The sequence below is a fragment of the Panthera pardus genome, unplaced genomic scaffold (assembly GCF_024362965.1).
Source record: "Panthera pardus isolate Hobbes unplaced genomic scaffold, ASM2436296v1 HiC_scaffold_22, whole genome shotgun sequence".
Lineage (NCBI taxonomy): Eukaryota > Metazoa > Chordata > Mammalia > Carnivora > Felidae > Panthera > Panthera pardus.
This window is the reverse complement of record NW_026526788.1, coordinates 5,744,459-5,761,554: the sequence shown is the minus strand read 5'-3', so window position 1 is coordinate 5,761,554 and position 17,096 is coordinate 5,744,459. Positions and strand designations below refer to the sequence as shown.

At 49.4% G+C, this 17,096-nt stretch overlaps 1 long non-coding RNA gene across 1 annotated transcript; it reads left to right on the top strand.

Moving 5' to 3' along the window:
• Positions 1-4,426: 4,426 nt before the first annotated feature.
• Positions 4,427-17,030, top strand: LOC109248889 (uncharacterized). Its single transcript, XR_008425038.1, has 3 exons — positions 4,427-8,010; positions 8,480-8,535; positions 9,704-17,030. It is a non-coding gene; the product is annotated as an uncharacterized LOC109248889 (long non-coding RNA).
• Positions 17,031-17,096: the final 66 nt, after the last annotated feature.

Genomic DNA, 17,096 nt, shown 5'->3' with positions numbered 1-17,096 from the left:
CAGGCCATGCCCTGGGGACCCCGAGTAGGGGAGCTCCCACCTGCTTCAGCAGGTACGCTTTGTGTCCAAGGATGGAAACACTACTGATTTTCCTTTGAGCTTGGCTGAAGTGTGGGCTTACTAGGACATTTCATAACGGCAGGAAAATGAAATTACCAAATCTGTGAAGCACATCTCTCTCTCTCTCTCTCCCGGTGAGGATGACGAAGAGGAGACTGGCAGAGGACAGGAAGCGCACCGTACAAGAAGCTGTGTGCAAAGCTCTTCCTCCTGCTCTCGCTCGCGCTGTGGCCCCCAAGCAGGAGACAAGCTGGACACGCACAGGGGTCAGAGAACGTTCTCAGGGCCACCTTCCAGGTTTGGTGTTTTCCGTGAAAGATCCCTGGGTTCCACGCCTGTATCCCCGTGTAGGGAAGTGATCACATTCGACTTTTTGAAGGTTCAGAAGGAACTGAACCTACAGATGGTGAAGAGAAAATGTAGCTGCAAAAATAGGAGTAATGTTCTGGATTCCAGCTCCCAAGCCAGCCACCCCTGTCCCGGGCCTTGGGACTTGGGGGTGTAGCAGGACGCAGGCCTGGTGTCCTTGGGTCCCTAGGTGGTAATCAGCCTGCAGAAATGGCTCCCCGGGACTAGGGGCTGGCGAGCAAGCAGGGGACTTTGTGAGTCTGTGACACATGATGCCGACTAGGCCTCCGTTTGCCCTGAAAGACATGGGAGACAGTCACCTCCATCCCTGGTGAGTCAGCAAGCCCTCTGTGGTCGGCATCCCAGGTGGTGCCACCAAGAAGCACCCAGGACCCTGGTGGGGGAGCTGGCTGTGGGTCTTTTCACATGAGGTCCTGGACAAGTGTGTCCCATGATGCACAGAGCATGAAGATAGGGAAGCAGAAGGCAGAGCCGCCCAGGTAGGTGCCTCCCCACCCCCACGCCTGGAGGACGCTTCCCCACAAGGAGTCTGGTGGCCCTGAAGAGGGGAGAGGAGAAAGGCCAGAGCCAGCTGGCTGGGGGAGAAGGAGAGCGCAAGGGGTGGGGGGTGGGGGTGCAAATCCCAGGGCAGGCGGGCTCCCAGGTGGGCAGAAAGCCTAGGCGGCCCCACGGTGGGACTCAGAATCCAGGAACAGGATGCGAGAAAGGACAGCGGTCATGAAGGCCTCTTCCCTGAGAAGGAACAATGGTCATTCTTCCATTGAAGGCTGACATTCCGTGAGAGAGGAAAGGCCTCCCGGTGGAGGGGGGCGGGGGAGAGCTGAAGGAAAGGAGCGGAAAGGGAAGGGAGGGGGCCCCAGACGCTTGTGCTGACCCGGGGCCAGCACGAGGCCTTTGGAGCACACTCGCAATTTGATATGTCCCCGTCTCCAGTACCGAGCAGACAGGCCAGCTCACGTGGATGGCTTCACCTAAGTGTGACGTTACAGCTTCCCGAGGCGCCACTGACTCAGCCCCTGCCCCTGCCCCGTGGCCTCCCAGGACCCCGAGCGGGCAGGCTGGGATGAAACTGCCCCAGGAGGAGGGGGCAAGGGTCTCATGTGCTCTGTTGTGCGGTTCTGTGAGACTTACCATATCTACACACGGGAAGAAGGATTTCCCAGAAAAAATAAAGGAAGCCGGCCAATATAATCAAGGCACACAAACCCCTCCTCTTTCCAAATATGTGCCTATCTCCAAAACAATCAAAACTGCCCCATTAAATAACACTTGTTCGGTACAAAGGAAGTAGAGCATGATGGGATTGCACGCCGGTTCCAAGTAAAACATTCCCGATTGTTAGGCATGCAACAATGAGCAAAAAAGCTGAATGGCAATCACACGTGAGGACTGCTGTGCTCGGAGCCCTTCAGAGCCCTTGAGTGCCCAGCGCCGGGGTCACTCGGTGGCTCTCTCACGGTCAGTTCCTGGGCAGAGGCTGCCCTGGGTTGAGGAGGGTCGGAGCCCGGACGGGGCTTCACGTACAGGGCCCAACCTGACTGGCAGCCTGCGCCCCTGCCTGCTTCCCACATGCAGCGCCTTGGGCCTGTCCAGCCACCTTGCCTCTGGTCTGGCCCTCGGTCCCCTCAGTGTGAGGCAGGCCGAGGCCACGACCTGGCAAAGAGCGGGGAGATGGTAGGCAAGGCCCGAAGGCAGCCGAAAGGAGGGGGCAGCCTTGGTTCTCACCAAAAGAAGGGTTTGGGGGCCTCAGCGACAGCTCGTCTGTTCGGGGCTGAATGGTGTCCCCACTCAATTCATATGTGGAAGCCCCAACCCCCAAGGGGACTGTATTTGGAGACAGGGCCTTTATGGAGGCAGTTAAGGTGAAATAGGGTCATTAGGGTGGGGCCCTGACCTGATAGGATTAGTGTCCCTGTAAGAAGAGTCCCCTCTCACTTGCCCCCTCCCACAGTCCAGATGTGAGGACGCGGAGAAGAGGCGGCCATCTGCAAGCCAGGAGGAGAGCTCTTACCAGGAACCCCACGGGCCAGCCTCTTGATCTTGGGCCTCCAACCTCCAGAAAGAAATGTCTCTCGTTTAAGCCACACAGTCTGTGGTAATCTGCTTGAGCAAATTAAGACATCATCCAACGATAAATTGGAAAGATGAAGGGACCCGGAAGTCTTGGGGGCAAGCAGACCCTACAGGCCATCTGAGGATCTGTCTGCCAGCCAATGGGGGCCGCCCTCCCCGGATCCCACCAAGCCTTCCCCAGGGACATGGCCAGCAATTTCTCTCATGTACATGTGTGCGAACGCATCAGCTTTTAGGTTCAGTTTGCTGAGGCCCCAGAACACGGCATCCCTCTTTGAGTCTTCACTGGGCTGGCCGGGCGCCCCTCACCTTTGGGCTTAAGGCCAGTGTGATTCCATCGTGGGCGACGTCCCAGGCGGCCCCGTGAATCTTCAGGCAGGTGGTAAACAGCAGGGAGAGATAAATTCTTAATAAATGGAGTCCCGTTTTGATGCAAATGCGCCTGCTAATAAAGTAGGAAGGAGCGAGAACCACAGAATATTTATGACAGAAGCAGGACTGTTTGGAAACAGACGTTTTATTAGGTTCCCGTGAGGCACCAGCCGCTCTTGTAACATTTCTATTTCGGGGCTTTATGTAGAAAGCAGTCGCTCTATAAATAGCAGGGCAAACAAAGTTAAGGAGGGTTGTTATCATGCGGGGAGGCTGGGGTCTGGAGCCCGGGAAACCATGAGGCTCTCTCTGTCCCCGGTCTTGAGGGCTTCTCAGACTAGACCACATCTCCCGTGGTCATCTCCCTTCTGGGTGACCTTTTAGCTCTTTCAAACTCTTCTTAATATTTTATTTATTATTCTTATATTATTTTAAATGTGTATTTATTTTTGAGAGTCAGAGCATGAGCAGGGGAGGGGCAGAGAGAGAGGGAGACACAGAATCCGAAGCAGGGTCCAGGCTCCGAGCTGTCAGCACAGAGCCCGACGCGGGGCTCAAACTCACGAACCATGAGATTATGAGTTGAAGTCAGACGCTCAACTGACTGAGCCACCCGGGCGACTCTCAGACTCTTCTTTTGGAAATACCTCCACGCCTGCCTCTGGGTTCCTTTTTTTCTTCTTCTTTCTCTCTAATCTTTAAGATGTTTCTCTTTACTTTGTAGTTATTTAAAATTTATTTTGAGAGAGAGAGAGAGAGAAAGCATGAGCCGGGAAGGGGCAGAGAGAGAGAGAGGGAGAGAGAGAATCCCAAGCAGGCTCCATACTGTCAGCGCAGAGCCCGACGTGGGGCTTGAACCCATGAGCCGCTAGATCTTAAACTGAGCCAAAGTTGGACGCTTAACCAACAGAGCCATCCAGGCGCCCCCCACTTTGTATTTTGAAAGAAATTCTTAGAAAAGAATTTTTCTTTTCCTCAGAAAAGTTGCAAGAATAGTACAAGGAACATCTATATACCTTTCATACAGATTTCTCTCTCTCTCTCTCTCTTTGAATACATATTATTCGCATTTTATTTTGCTGAACTGTTTGGGATTATGTTGCAGACAATATGGCTGTTCACCCTGAAATACTCCAGCAAATATCTCCCAAGAGGGCCTTGCTCTTATATAACCATGACACGATGATCTCATCCAATGCTATGATCTAACATGAAGTCGATATTCACATGTCACCAAGGAAGGTCCCGATAATGTTTTTATAACACTCCCCACCCTCCTTCCACAATCCAGTTCCGACTCGTTCACTGCATTTACTTGTCCTGATTCTTTCATCTCCTTGAACCTACAGAGATTCTGTCGCTTTTCTTTGGATGTCACAGCATCAATATCTGGAAAGGGAAGCAGAATGATTAGAAAAGGAATTGGAGATTGATTAGAAGGATGAGCCCTGGGGCTCCTGGATGGCCTGGTCAGTTAACGCTCTGACTCTTGATTTTGGCTCAGGTCATGATCTCAAGGTTCGTGAGATCAAGCCCTGCGTTGACAATGTAGACACTGCTTGGGATTCTCTCTCTCTCTCTCTCTCTGCTTCTCCCCAGCTCTCGAATTTTCTCTCTCTCTCTCTGTCTCAAAAATAAATACACATTTTTAAAAAATAGAGGGATGTACCCTTACACCATGATGGGAGGAGCCTGGGGAGTGAGGTTCTGGAGGGGACATTGGTGGGGATCAGAGGACAGTGCTGAGTGAGAACCAGACAGCCGAGTGGGGAGATGTCTAGAGAGGGCTGTTCCCTGATGGAGTGTTGGTTCTGAGGTCTCTGTAGGCAAGCGGGGAGGTGCTGGGGGAGGAAGCATTACAAAGCAGGAGAGAACAAAGGCCAGGTCACTCCCATGGGGACACAGTGGCCTATGTCTGTCCCCACTGCACCTAGAGGAGAAGCCAGTGGCCTGTACCCACACCTGGCCCGGGACGTGGAGGTGGCCCAGCACAATGGTGGCGACTTCCCCTTTGCCCTGATCTTGTGCACGTTTCTCCCTTGGCCCGCCCACCCATTTTTCCTCCCTGCAGACTGCCCTCTCCTCCCATGAAAGTGAGTCTGACAAGCGAGGGATACCTGGTCGTGCTTGTCAGCGGATGGGCTTCCTCACAGGGCTGAATCTCCACACCACGCTGTCCTTTTCACGCTTTCCTCCCCTCATCTCATTGCTTGTTCTCTGGCTTCTCTTCCCTGTGAGAGTGGGAGCACTTCCTGGGAGGACAGGGCCCAGTGCATCCTGTTTATGTCTGTACCTCCGGGATCCGGCCTCGCACCCGGCACCGAGCGCACACGTGGGACAGTAGATAAACAAACGGGTGAACTTGTGGCTCTGCTGTTCTAGAAACCATCTCAGGTAGCTTTGGTGACAACGTGTACTTTTCGGTGCTCGCTGCGAGGAATAGCTTTGTAGATGGACCATAGTGGATTAGACCTGCCAGCCATTTTCAGTGGCGACTTTGTCCTGAGACGGAACTGTTGGAATGAGGAGGGCAGGATTCAATTCCAAGATTCAGAAAATTCAGTATCACCGTGGCGTAAACCAGACAGGAGTTTATTTCTGTCTCACATAAACCGAGCCCAGGGGGAAGCGATCCGCGGAATCCTTAGGGCCCAGCCTTCCCCGACCCTCCACTTGGCCCTCGCTTGGCTCTTGACTCTCTTTCTCCTGGTCCAAGATGGCAGCACCCGCGTTTCAGGCAGCAGGCAGAATGAGGGGGAACCGCAGAGAACAAAACAACAATGCAGCCACAGGACACTTCTGCTTACATTTCATTATCTAGAACTTCTATGGCTGCAGAAGAGGCTGGGATGTAACCTCTATTCTGGGCGGCCATGTGCCCGCCCAGGTAGAGAGGCTCCAACGATGGTTTTGTCAGGCCACCAGCAATCTTGGCCACAGTTGCATCTGGGGAGAGGTCGCGTGTCTTCCTTCTCACTCCCTCTTTCACGTGCAGGGTGGGAACCAAGTGGAAGGTCTCAGGCCCCGTGCTCCTGTGCGGGGTCATCGTTAGCTTTTCCTAGGAGCGGGGCAAGCTGGCCGCAGCGTGCTGTGATTGGGTTGTCTGTGTTGAATGGCACGAGGTTGTCCACAAGGCAAATATCAAATTGCAGGGAGTAGGCTGCACTTAAATGCGCTGGGCCAAAAAAACCTAAGAAACACACAAACAAAAAAGCCACCCTAAACCCAAGGGAAATCTGTCAGGGCTTAGAGGCAGCGGTGAGCAGGGAGGAAGGCAGTATGAGTTCATGGTGGGGCCACGGTTTTGCTGCGTCGTGATTGAAAGAGCGTTTACTATAGGGTGGGAATTTTAAATCTCTTTTTAAAAGCATGAGTCTCCGGGGAGTGTGCCGGAGGCGGGAACCGCTCCCCGGAGAGCAGTTTTGTAACTACTTGTAGCTGAGTTTATTTTGTTTTACTGAAGTATGCCAGGCTGGACATTTCCTCCTGTTCTCATGCTTCTGGACTCAAGAATGCAGAGAGCACGCTGGCCTCCGGAAAGCATCATCAGCAGGATGTGAACCAGGGACTCCCCCTTCGTGTCCAGAGGGCGAATCACCTTGCTCCTGAGCCGTCAGCTTGGGTGCGGACTGGGGGCGCCGGGGAGAAGCAGGCGCTACCGGTAATGGAAGTGTGATGGGCTGGCGTCTCAGCCAAAGTACACTTGAACGTGAACTGCTGGTGTTTATTCAAGTCGACTTCCTCACGTCCTATGGCCCGGGGGCCTGGGCCGTCCCCGTTACTGCCATTGCTGCGATGGTGCGGGATCCAGCGTGCTCAAGGTGTGTGCCTCTGGGCTGGGCTGATGCCCAGGGCTGGGCTTCCTTTCGGGAGCCGCGTCAGTTTCCCTCTCAGCCGTCACACTCCTCGGCGGGCCAGAGCGACAAAGGCAGGAGTGCGTGCAGTGTAAGTCAATCAACGAAGCGAACAAAATCCAGAGAAACAGCACCTGCCCTCGACTGAGCGCATGCTGTGTTCTAGGTCCTGAATGCCCGAGATCTCAGCACCTCCTCAAGGCGGGTATTGTCTTCTCACTTCGGGGGTCAGGAGAACAGGGTCGTACCAGTCGGGTGATGTGCCTCCGGGTCTGTGTGTGATGGGGCTTGGGGGTCAGGTGGGATCCTCAAGCTGGGGAGCAGCCTAGCCCCATGAATGCTGCCAAGGGGCATCTCTGTGGGAAAGAGGAGGCACTCTCCCTCTCGCTCGGGGAGCTCTGTGGGCTGTGGGGCGGAGCGACCTCCCACGTGGCAGCACCTGTTCCCTCCACAAACCGGCCAGCGCCGCCTTCCTGCCCTTGGGAGCACACACTGCGGTTGCCAAAGTCGTCCGGCTTATCCAGCCTCTGTTTTCCTGTGATATTGATGTTTATGCCAAGGTAACACCCGCACCTTAGCTTTGGGGCGGAAGGAAGAATTTCCCTCTGTGGGGTATAAGATCTCCTTTCCTGAACTTTCCCCTTAATGTCCGTACCCGCAGCTGAACCCTTAGCCATTTCGGTCTGTTGGTTTCCACACGTTTACTGGTTTATCAAGCTCTGGAGGGATGGCTTCATGTATTTAAAATCCTCTGCCTGGATGGGCGCCTGGGTGGCTCAGTCGGTTGAGCGTCTGACTTCGGCTCAGGTCATGATCTCGTGGTTCATGAGTTTGAGCCCCATACAGGGCTTTGTGTTGACAGCTCAGAGCCTGGAGTCTGTTTGGGATTCTGTGTCTCCTGCTCTCTGCCCCTCCCCCACTTGTTCTCCGTCTCTCTCTCTCCCCAAAATAAATAAACGTTAAAAAAATAAAAATAAAATAAAATCCTCTGCCTGGTATAGCAGAGAATGACAAATTCTCAAAGACTGATCGATAGATTTAATAATAAAAAAAAGTTACTTCCTCACCTCTGTGTCTTCTGCAAAGCCGCGTTTTAATTCCATTAATAATTTAGTTTTTTTCTCCTACGTCTAGTGAGAGAGAGACCTCAAAGTGTTTAGGCTTTATTGTTCTGCTGAGCTATTCATGGGCCAATGTATTTCCTACTGCATAAACCCAGACTGGACTTCATGGACGGTGATTACACTAAACCAACACCACAAGGACCCCACCTTATTCCCAGGTACGGCCCAGGGAATTCTTTTCCATTAAATCATTATTTTTACATCCCCATACATAAAATAGTTGGCAGTTTCTATACCGAGGAAACCTTTGTTTCAGGGCCTTCCCACATTCCTTCCAGGGGATTTCCTGCATTTCTAAGGCATTTAATCTGTGCGATGGGTAATATTGAAAATGTGTATATCATGATCCCTGCCCTCAAGGAGTTTACAGTCCAGTTGGGAGTCAAGACAAAAAATAATAGAGAACCACAAAGACGATATAGTACCAAGACCTAAATTTTAAACTGCAGGTTGGATCCATTGGCGGGTGGGTTGTAAAATGAGTTTAAGCGGTCACAGTCAGTATTAAAAAATGGAAATAGCAAAAATAGGAAGGATTAACATGCATAGGATATAGTAAGCTTAAGAACTTTTCGGTAAAGGTTTGGTTCTGTTTTATATATAAATAAAATCTGTTTCTTACCCTAGGTTATGGTCAAATATGTGTGGATGTTTCTGACAAGCTATGTGTGAGACGAGTGGAGGTAAGCCTGTGAAGGAATGCCACATGAGAAGGCGTTCGTGACTTCTGTTCAAGTTATGGACTCTTGAGAACCCTTAGAACACGATGGGAAATCGCTCTAGAAACCATGCATATGCCGGGCGTTTTGCACATCTCAGTGGCTCATGGACTTTGCAGCCCTTGGTTGCAAGACCTTGGTTGGAGCCCTTTGATCTGGAGATTAAAGCCAGGAGGGAGAGAGAGGAGAAAGGCTGGAGAGCTGGGCTACATTTCCCAGGAGAGAAGATCATTCATCACTCACTTGGGAAGTCAACGAAGGCTTCCAAGGAGGAGAAGCTCGTAATCCAATTCATGTTTTAGGAAGACTGTTGTGGAAGGCATTAGGGGCTAGAGGTCCAACTCAGAGGGTATTGTAATAATTATTTGAGAGCTAACAGAGGCAGATAGGTAGGAGGGCACAACTGTGAGAAGTTTTTTAGGATAAAAAAAAAGTCATTGGACTTGGTATTTCTTTGGATATGGAGGCAATGAGGCGGAAGGAGGAGTCTGGGGTGGCTCTTGGTTTCTATCTTTGAGCAGACAGCGTTGCTAATCACTGAGTCAGGACTAAATATAGAAAGGAAAGTAAGTTTGGGGAGGAGCATGAGTTTAATTCTGTAGTGAAGGGACATACGCAAGTATATCCAGGGACCTGATATAATCTCCCAACATTCTCTCTATGAAACTAAAGAGCAAAAGCCGAGGAGGGCCAGGTTGGGGTGGGATTGGGGTCCGGCAGAGCTGGAAGAGGAGGGGATTCAGATTTTGTTTGGGTACGTGTGTTCTTTGGTGGAACAGTTTGGTAATCCTGGGGCAACAGGAGTGTCCCAAAGACTCTGAAAGCCCCGATGACAATGGAAATAGCAGGCCAGGTTCATTGGCTGAACTGGAGTAACCCAGAGTAGCAGCCTGGGTTTGGAAGTACAGGGGAAAGGGCTGGTCCGGCCCAGTAGGGAAGAAGGCCCAGCAGGCCCTGGCGAGGGTGTGTGTGTGTGTGTGTGTGTGTGTGTGGCAATGTCTAGCTCCATCTGGAACTAAAGCTGGTGAGTCTGCCCAGCCCATTCCATAGCATCTATGGGGAAGAGGGGCTCTGCCAGATCCCACTGATCCTGCCGGTGGGAAACATACCAGGATCCCCCTGTCTTTTCCAGGCCCAGGAGTCGGATCCAACTGTGTTTGTGGCTGGTACAGAGGAAGGTGAGATGTATGCAGGAATTTCACGCTCCTTCACTCTTGATAGGTGCTGCTAGGAATCTGGGTTAGAGTCAAATTTGTGTTGGATGCTCTGGGTGAACTCCTTAACTATTTGTTTGTGGTACTGCTAAATATTTCCAGATGTCAGCACCACACATATGCCACGATGCTGTGATTAAAGCGCTCAGTGCTGAAACTCTCTCTCTTTTTTTTTTTTTTTTAATAAGAAAAATGCATAAGGAGAAATTAAATCTCCCTTTCTGTCTGGAACCCACCATACAGATCCTGCATTATTTACCAACCACAAGAGTTTTTCCTTGGCTGGTACATGCGTCTCTCCTAGTGTTTTTTCCAGCTGCTCATACAGACTTTGGCAAAGTTACTCACTAGCTCCGAATACCAGGATTACCCCATTCTCGTTTAGCAGTTCAGGGATTTGGCACCTGGAAGAAAAGCAAAGGTGATTTCAGAGTCCCACTAATTCCCCAAATGGAACTAAGTGATAGTCCCAGCCTCATGGGGTTGTGTAAAGGCGGAAGAGGGCATTGCGTGGAAAGTTATCGACTACAGTGCCTGGTACCCACCGTGGTCTCAGGCAAGGCCAGTTCTTTTCCTGAGGAGGGTCACGTGATACCCGACCAACAGATTTTCGCATCGGCTGGGGCGGGGACATTGGAGCCTCTGGTGTGGGCTTGTCTGTAGTGGAGACATTGATCGAAAATCTTGGGAGTGTTATGCAAGAAAAGAAACAGGCAGAAAGAACAGTAGTTCTGGAGCTGAAAGTTTGAATCTCAGACTTCTCTCTTCCTCCCTCAGTGACCTTAGGCAAGGCACTCACAGTTGACCCTTGAACAACACAAGGGTTAGGGGCACTGACCCTCTCGCAGTTGAATATCTGTGTATAATTTTTGACTGCTCCCCAGACTTACTACTGATAGCCTACTGTTGACCGGAAGTCTTACCGATGACACAAACAGTTGATTAGCACATATTTTGTAGACGATATGTATTATATACTGTATTCGTTTTTTAAAAAAATTTTTATTATTTACTTTGACAGAGACAGAACGAGCCGGGTAGGGGCAGAGAGAGAGGGAGAGAGAGAGAATCCCAAGCTGGCTCTGCACCATTAATGTGGAGCCAGATGCGGAGCTCGAACCCACGTACTGTAAGATCATGACCGGAGCTGAGATCAAGAGTTGGACACATAACTGACTGAGCCACCCAGGCACCCCTGCATACTGTTACAACAAAGTAAGCTAGAGAAAAGAAAATGCTATTCAGAAAATCATAAGGAAGAGAAAATACATTTCTAGTTCGGCAGTATAGGAAATCCACGCGTAAGTGGACCCCACATTTCAAACCCTTGTTGTTCAGGGTCAACTGCAGGTTTACTGAGCTTCAGTGTCTTCATTTGAGATGGGAACAATGCCCTTCTCAGAGCGCTGTGGGGAAAACAAATAAGAAGTCTGGCTAATGGGAAATTATGGAACAACAAATATGACCTCTCTTATTTCTTGCAGCAAAGTTGTCACAAGAGCGTCACATTCTCAAATGTCTTCTTTGGTGTTACACAGGGGTTTTACCGTGGGTGCTGATGATTTATTCATTCATTCATCCAACAAATATTTACTGAGTCCCTGCTATGTTCTACATGCTGGGGATCCCGCAGGCAACAAACAAAAGCTCTTGCCCTTATTCATGGCATATTCTAGCGACAGGAGACAGACTGCACACATATGGTAAGCACAAGCTACCTGTACAGGTGATTAATGACAGATTCATTGGGGAGATTCCAAACCTGACTTAACCAAACTTAGGGATCCGGTGACATGGGAAATCCACGGTCTCTATGCCTACTGAGGCTTTTCCTGGTTAGGATGACTTTGTTGTACCCGCCCTTGGGGATCCTCTAGTCCTGGATGTCTTGTTTGGTCCTTATCTTCACAGGCTCAGCAGCTCTGTGGGTCCCCACCCTTAGCTTGCTTCCTTTCCAGGTGACGGATATCCCTGGAGCTTTAAAGGAACACCCAGCTTCGCTTGAGAAATAACCCAGGAGACCGAATAGTGCTTCTGGCTGTACAGAGGACATTCCAAAGAGTTCCGATTCTTTATCGCAGACCGAGGCATCTCCTTCATGTTTCACTCAGTCATCCCTCAAACTTGTCAGATGCTCTCACACTGTGGTGTTTTTGTTAATGAGGTTCCTGCAGGCTGGCATCTCTTAAATCCCCGCCCACTAAATCCTATCCATTCATCCTGGTTCGGCCCAGATAATCCCTCTGTGGCAGAGAACGTGAGCTACTCTGCAAGATCCATTCTCTTCTGATTCTGGTGGTCATAGACACCCTGAGCTTGAGCTGGACTCATGGCAAAAAGTGAAACATTCTGAGCCATCCCTAAAGCGAAGTGCAGCTGTGTGACTCAGAACTGGCTCCTTCCGCCCTTCTTGCTGGCAGGAACGTGAACTTGGTGTCAGGACTTGGTATCTTGGCAGAGCAACAAGTTGGAAGGTGCCTGGGTTCTCAACATGGTGCAACTGTCCCATCAGTCCTGGATAATTGGCGTCCAAGCAATAATCTGAGGGAAAACGAAAGTTTCCTCCCTCCCTTCCTCCCTCTCTCTCACTGTCTTTCTCAAGCTATTGTTATTTTGGTTTGCATTAGAGAATCCAAAAACTGATATCCTAAAAACTCCTCCTGTGCTGTGAAGTTCCCCCAACCTGCCTCTACCTATATATCCCCAAAGTGTGCAATTTTACCTCAGTTAGTGTTGTCCTATGGCCATTTGGGAACCCAGCAATTTGTATGAGCTTCTAGTCCTTGATGACACAAGCCCTCGTAGAGCAGGAACCTGTCTTATTAAATGTGTACCCCCCATAATAACGAGCACAATGCTTTGCTTTTATTCTTCATGTATTTAATGAATGTCTGCTCCTTGAATTTTTTGGTGAACGAAGAATGATTCCCTGCCTCTCCTGGACTAAACTCTCTCTTTCTAAAGCATCTCTGCCCGGTAGAAATACAAGGCAAGCCACATATGTAATTTTGAATTTTTTAGTTGCCACATTTAAAAAAAAACGCAAAAGGAAACTGGTGAAATTAATTTTAGGTGTTTGTTTCATTGAGCCCTACATACTCAAATGTTGTCATTTTTGTAAGTAATCGATACAAAAATTATTACTGGGAATGTTTTACATTCTTTTTCTCATACTAAGTCTTTGGAATCTGGTATGTGTATTTTACACTTTTAGCTCATCTCAATTCAAACCAGCCACCGTTCAAGTGCTCAGTGGCCACCAGTGGTGAGTGGCTATTGTACCAGGCAGCGTAGCTCTAGGGGACCCTGAGCCAGCCCTGAAAGGGTGGGGAGGATTTGGATGGGCTGGAAGGGCATGGAGGAAATGCCGTGAGGCAGAAACAAGGAGTCTTTTTCTAGACGTTTCATGGAACTTGCTTGGCATGGGGCTCTGCAATATATGGGGTACTCCAGGGACTCTTAGGAACTGTTGAGTGACTTTGATGTAGAAAGATTCATGTGGGAAGAGACAGAACCACTGACAAAACTAAAGAAGAAATGGAATCAGGAGAGAAGGGTGTCTGAGCGGAGCTCTGGGGGTCATTGAAGCCAAACTCAGGGCATATCTAACGATATAATGAATGAGGACACAGCCTTGGCTGAGAGACATGGTGTGGGGCTGGGTTTTTCACCGTTGCTGCCTAAGTGACCCTAGATGAGCCATTTCAACTCTCTGAGCCTCAGTTTCCTCAGGAAGCCCATCTGGAAGCAGCACTCTGGTGGGCACAGAGCAGTCTCTTCAAAGGAGCCAAATTCCCAATGGCATGATAAGGAGAAGCTCACTGGACCAGCTCTGACAACTCTAGGGTCACTGGACAAGGCAGACTCCACGGATGCCCCAAAGGAAGGAGTTTTTCCTTGGGCTATTGAAGCAACGGGTGGTTTCCATCCAAGGAAGGACTGACTTTGCAAAAAGTGGAAACGCAGAGGTTGAACAAGGGAGGGGGCAGCCACCACAGAGTGGGGTGGGCACAGGCAGTTGTGGTACACGGAAGGCAGGAGAGAGACAATGCCTTTCTCTTTTCTCATGGAAGTCCCTTCATGGAGCTCTGGGGTCTACCAGGGATTCTGAGTAGATGGGGCACTAAATGCCTCTGCAACCCAGACTGAGCTATACAAGGGAGAAATGGGGAATCATGACTGTCCTAAGGATCATTTGAGGGGGAATCAGGAAAAGTCCCCAAGAACCCCTTTAAAGTCTCAGCTTTCCAGTATCTCAGACCCAAGTGCTATTTTGGCCGAAATGTATCCAGGTAATGGCTACAGTTTTCTACGTAACTTTCCATACTGGTCATAAAGGACTTAGACCATTCCCACCAAGGGCATTGTGGGAGAAGGCTGCGTGTGCTAAGGGCTGATTTGGAGTTGCTTTCAGGAGGGGAAACAGGTCCAGTGTCCCAAAGCTCAAGGTTCCAATCACCGGAACATATGGATGTCCAGGGAACAATGGGACTTGCGGTCAAGGTGGTGGTCCGGGAAATTTGAGTGTTGGATCCACCAGAGAATCTTAGAAACTTATGACTTCGTACTTGGGAAGCTGCCAGTGTTTCTGGAAATGGCTGTGCTTTGGGGTGAGAGCAGCTGAGGAAATAAAAGCATTAGGTCCAGGACCAACAGCCTGACACAAAATCACCAAGCCAATGCTGTGAGTAAGGGGTTGGCCAACCCCAAGGCCAAGTGTATCTTTGATGGAAAACGAATTCTCAAGGAGGAAGCCTATAATTGGATGAAGTCCCTTGTCTCCCTAGCTTGTGGAAACAGCCAGACTTTCCCCCCTTGTTTTCCACATGGAATGCGAGTTCTCTAAGATCTGGCCTGGGCCACATGGGCTTCAACATTTCCTCATGGTGATGCCTTCCTCGGACAGCCCCATCTCGGGTGGAGGGGAAAATGTTTCTGCTGTGGCGTCTGGGGAAGCACTTGTTACAATCAAGGTGCTCAACCAAGGTTTGTGAGAAGGATGCATTCATGATGTTCGCCTCTGAACCATTAAGGTTAAGTGACACTTGGCACCTCCTATGTGTTCTTTCTGACTTCGTTCCTCACGCCTGGTGGCCCAGGGGGAGCTGGGAGCCTGCCTTTCATGCCAGAGTCTTAGTAATGCTTTGCTCCTTTTATCTTCCAATAAACCTGATGAACACATTCATTCTAGAACGTTAGAGATTTAACGTTTCACAGGCACACTGAGTGGCCCGCACTGACAGTTGAGAGCTAAACCAGCCAGGTATGGATCAGGATTGAGGCCACGGCCAATTCACTTCACCTCTCCGAGCTTTCGCTCTCTTATCTGAAAAACAGGGATGCTGATCATTTTTATAGCTACTTCCCAGCGTCTGCAGAGTTCAACGAGATGAAGAAAATGCTCTTGGCGGTAGGCACACAGCAGCCACACCAGTGATGGATTCGCCGGGCAAGAGTCGGAAACGTACAGGCATGGTTTTCTCTTTTGCCTTTCAAGTACATAACCTTTATGTCAATTGGCTGGCGCTGGAGAAGAGGCAGCATAGGGGAGATTGGGATTCGTCACGGGAAAACCCTCCACCATCCATTTTAGTGACGTCGCTTCAAAACAGGGAGCTGATTGGACAGCTTTCATAAATACAGGGGTAGAGCTTTGATTTTAAGCTGCGACGAGAACGAACACCAACGACACAGCCAAGCGCAGCGGGGAACTGGAGGGGAGCAGGGGTAGGGCCATCTTCCGCTGGTTGCAAGCAAGACGGGGTGCATTATCTGAAGGGACTTTAAGACTGAGAATAAAATAAAGCCAAAAGTGAGTCTACTTTTTATGGTCACCGTATAGGAGCAATTGTATTTTATTTTGAAAGTTTATTTATTTTGAGAAAGAGAGAGAGTGTGTGAGAGAGCACAAGTCGGGGAGGGGAGAGAGAGAGAGAGGGAAAAAGAGAGAGAGAGAATCCCAAGCAGGCTCCGCGCTGTCAGCACCGAGCCCAACACAGGGCTTGATCTCACGAACTGTGAGATCATGACCTGAGCCGAAATCAAGAGTCAGACACATAACTGACTGGGCCACCCAGGCACCGTGTGGGCAATTTCAAACAGTATCTGATAAAATATCCCTCCCCGCAAAAATAGTGTTGTTATTCTAAGTTCTCAACAGTTGGCACAATGGCTGTTGAGTTTTAATAAAATATATATAGACTTTTTGGCATATTTTTATTACCTATCCTTTCCTAAACGTTGTATTCTCTGTGAAAGGTCACTTGGGGAACTCCCAGTAGGCAGTTGGGCCCCCCGCCCACTGAACACATGCTTACCCAGCCACACGGTTTATTTCGGGAGTACATTCATCATAATGGTCTGGAAGTATCCAAGCTCACTTAGGGTGCTGTCCCTGTCTCCAACAGCCCCCCACCGAGGTGTGACATATTCCTCTTTTTAAAAATAGTATATCAATTTAGCAGAATATGATCAACAAGAATAAGGCAGATCTATATATAACGATACAAAAATAACCTCCAATATGCAGCATTCAGCGAAATAAGCACTATACAGAACACTGAAAAATATTTGAAAAAGTGACATGTATGTACGTATGTATGTTTTATACATGAATAGAATCTCTCAAAGGACAAATAAGAAATGCTAGATTCAGAAAGAACGGTAGGGGCCGCTGGGTGGCTCGATCGGTTAGGCTCCTGACTCTTGATCTTAGCTCAGGTCTTGATCGCAGTGTCCTGAGTTCAAGCCCCACGTTGGGCTCCATGCTGGGCATGGAATCTACTCCCAGTGTGGAGCGTACTTAAAACAAAACAAAACAACAACAACAACAACAACAACAAAACAAGATGAATGGTAGTACAGTGATCTTAAAGACAAAGACACGTACTTGAGCTACCTCAATTCTGTCATCCGCGTGACTGCGTGGCGATTTCGTGTATGCTAAGAATTTCGCCCAGCCGAGGCTGAGGGTGAAGGGGAAGGTGTAACATTTTTAGTTGGTAGTGTAAATATCAGTTCATACATGAAATGTTTCGCAGAGCCCAAGCGCTGTTTTTCACACTGGCATTCATTTCTCTTTCTCAATTCTTAATGGTTCATTTTAAAGCTAACGAACTCATCAAGAGGGTAATGGCTATTACCGATTATTATGTGATTCTTAGATGAATAACTTGGCAGCATAGAGAGGGGAGTTTTAAAAACTGTTTTGCTCTGGGTGTCTGATCCACTGCATGCCTGACTTTTAATCAGGACATAAAAATGCTTTTCAGGCATTATTTTTGTCTTACCCTCTCAAGGTTTGCTCAGAAG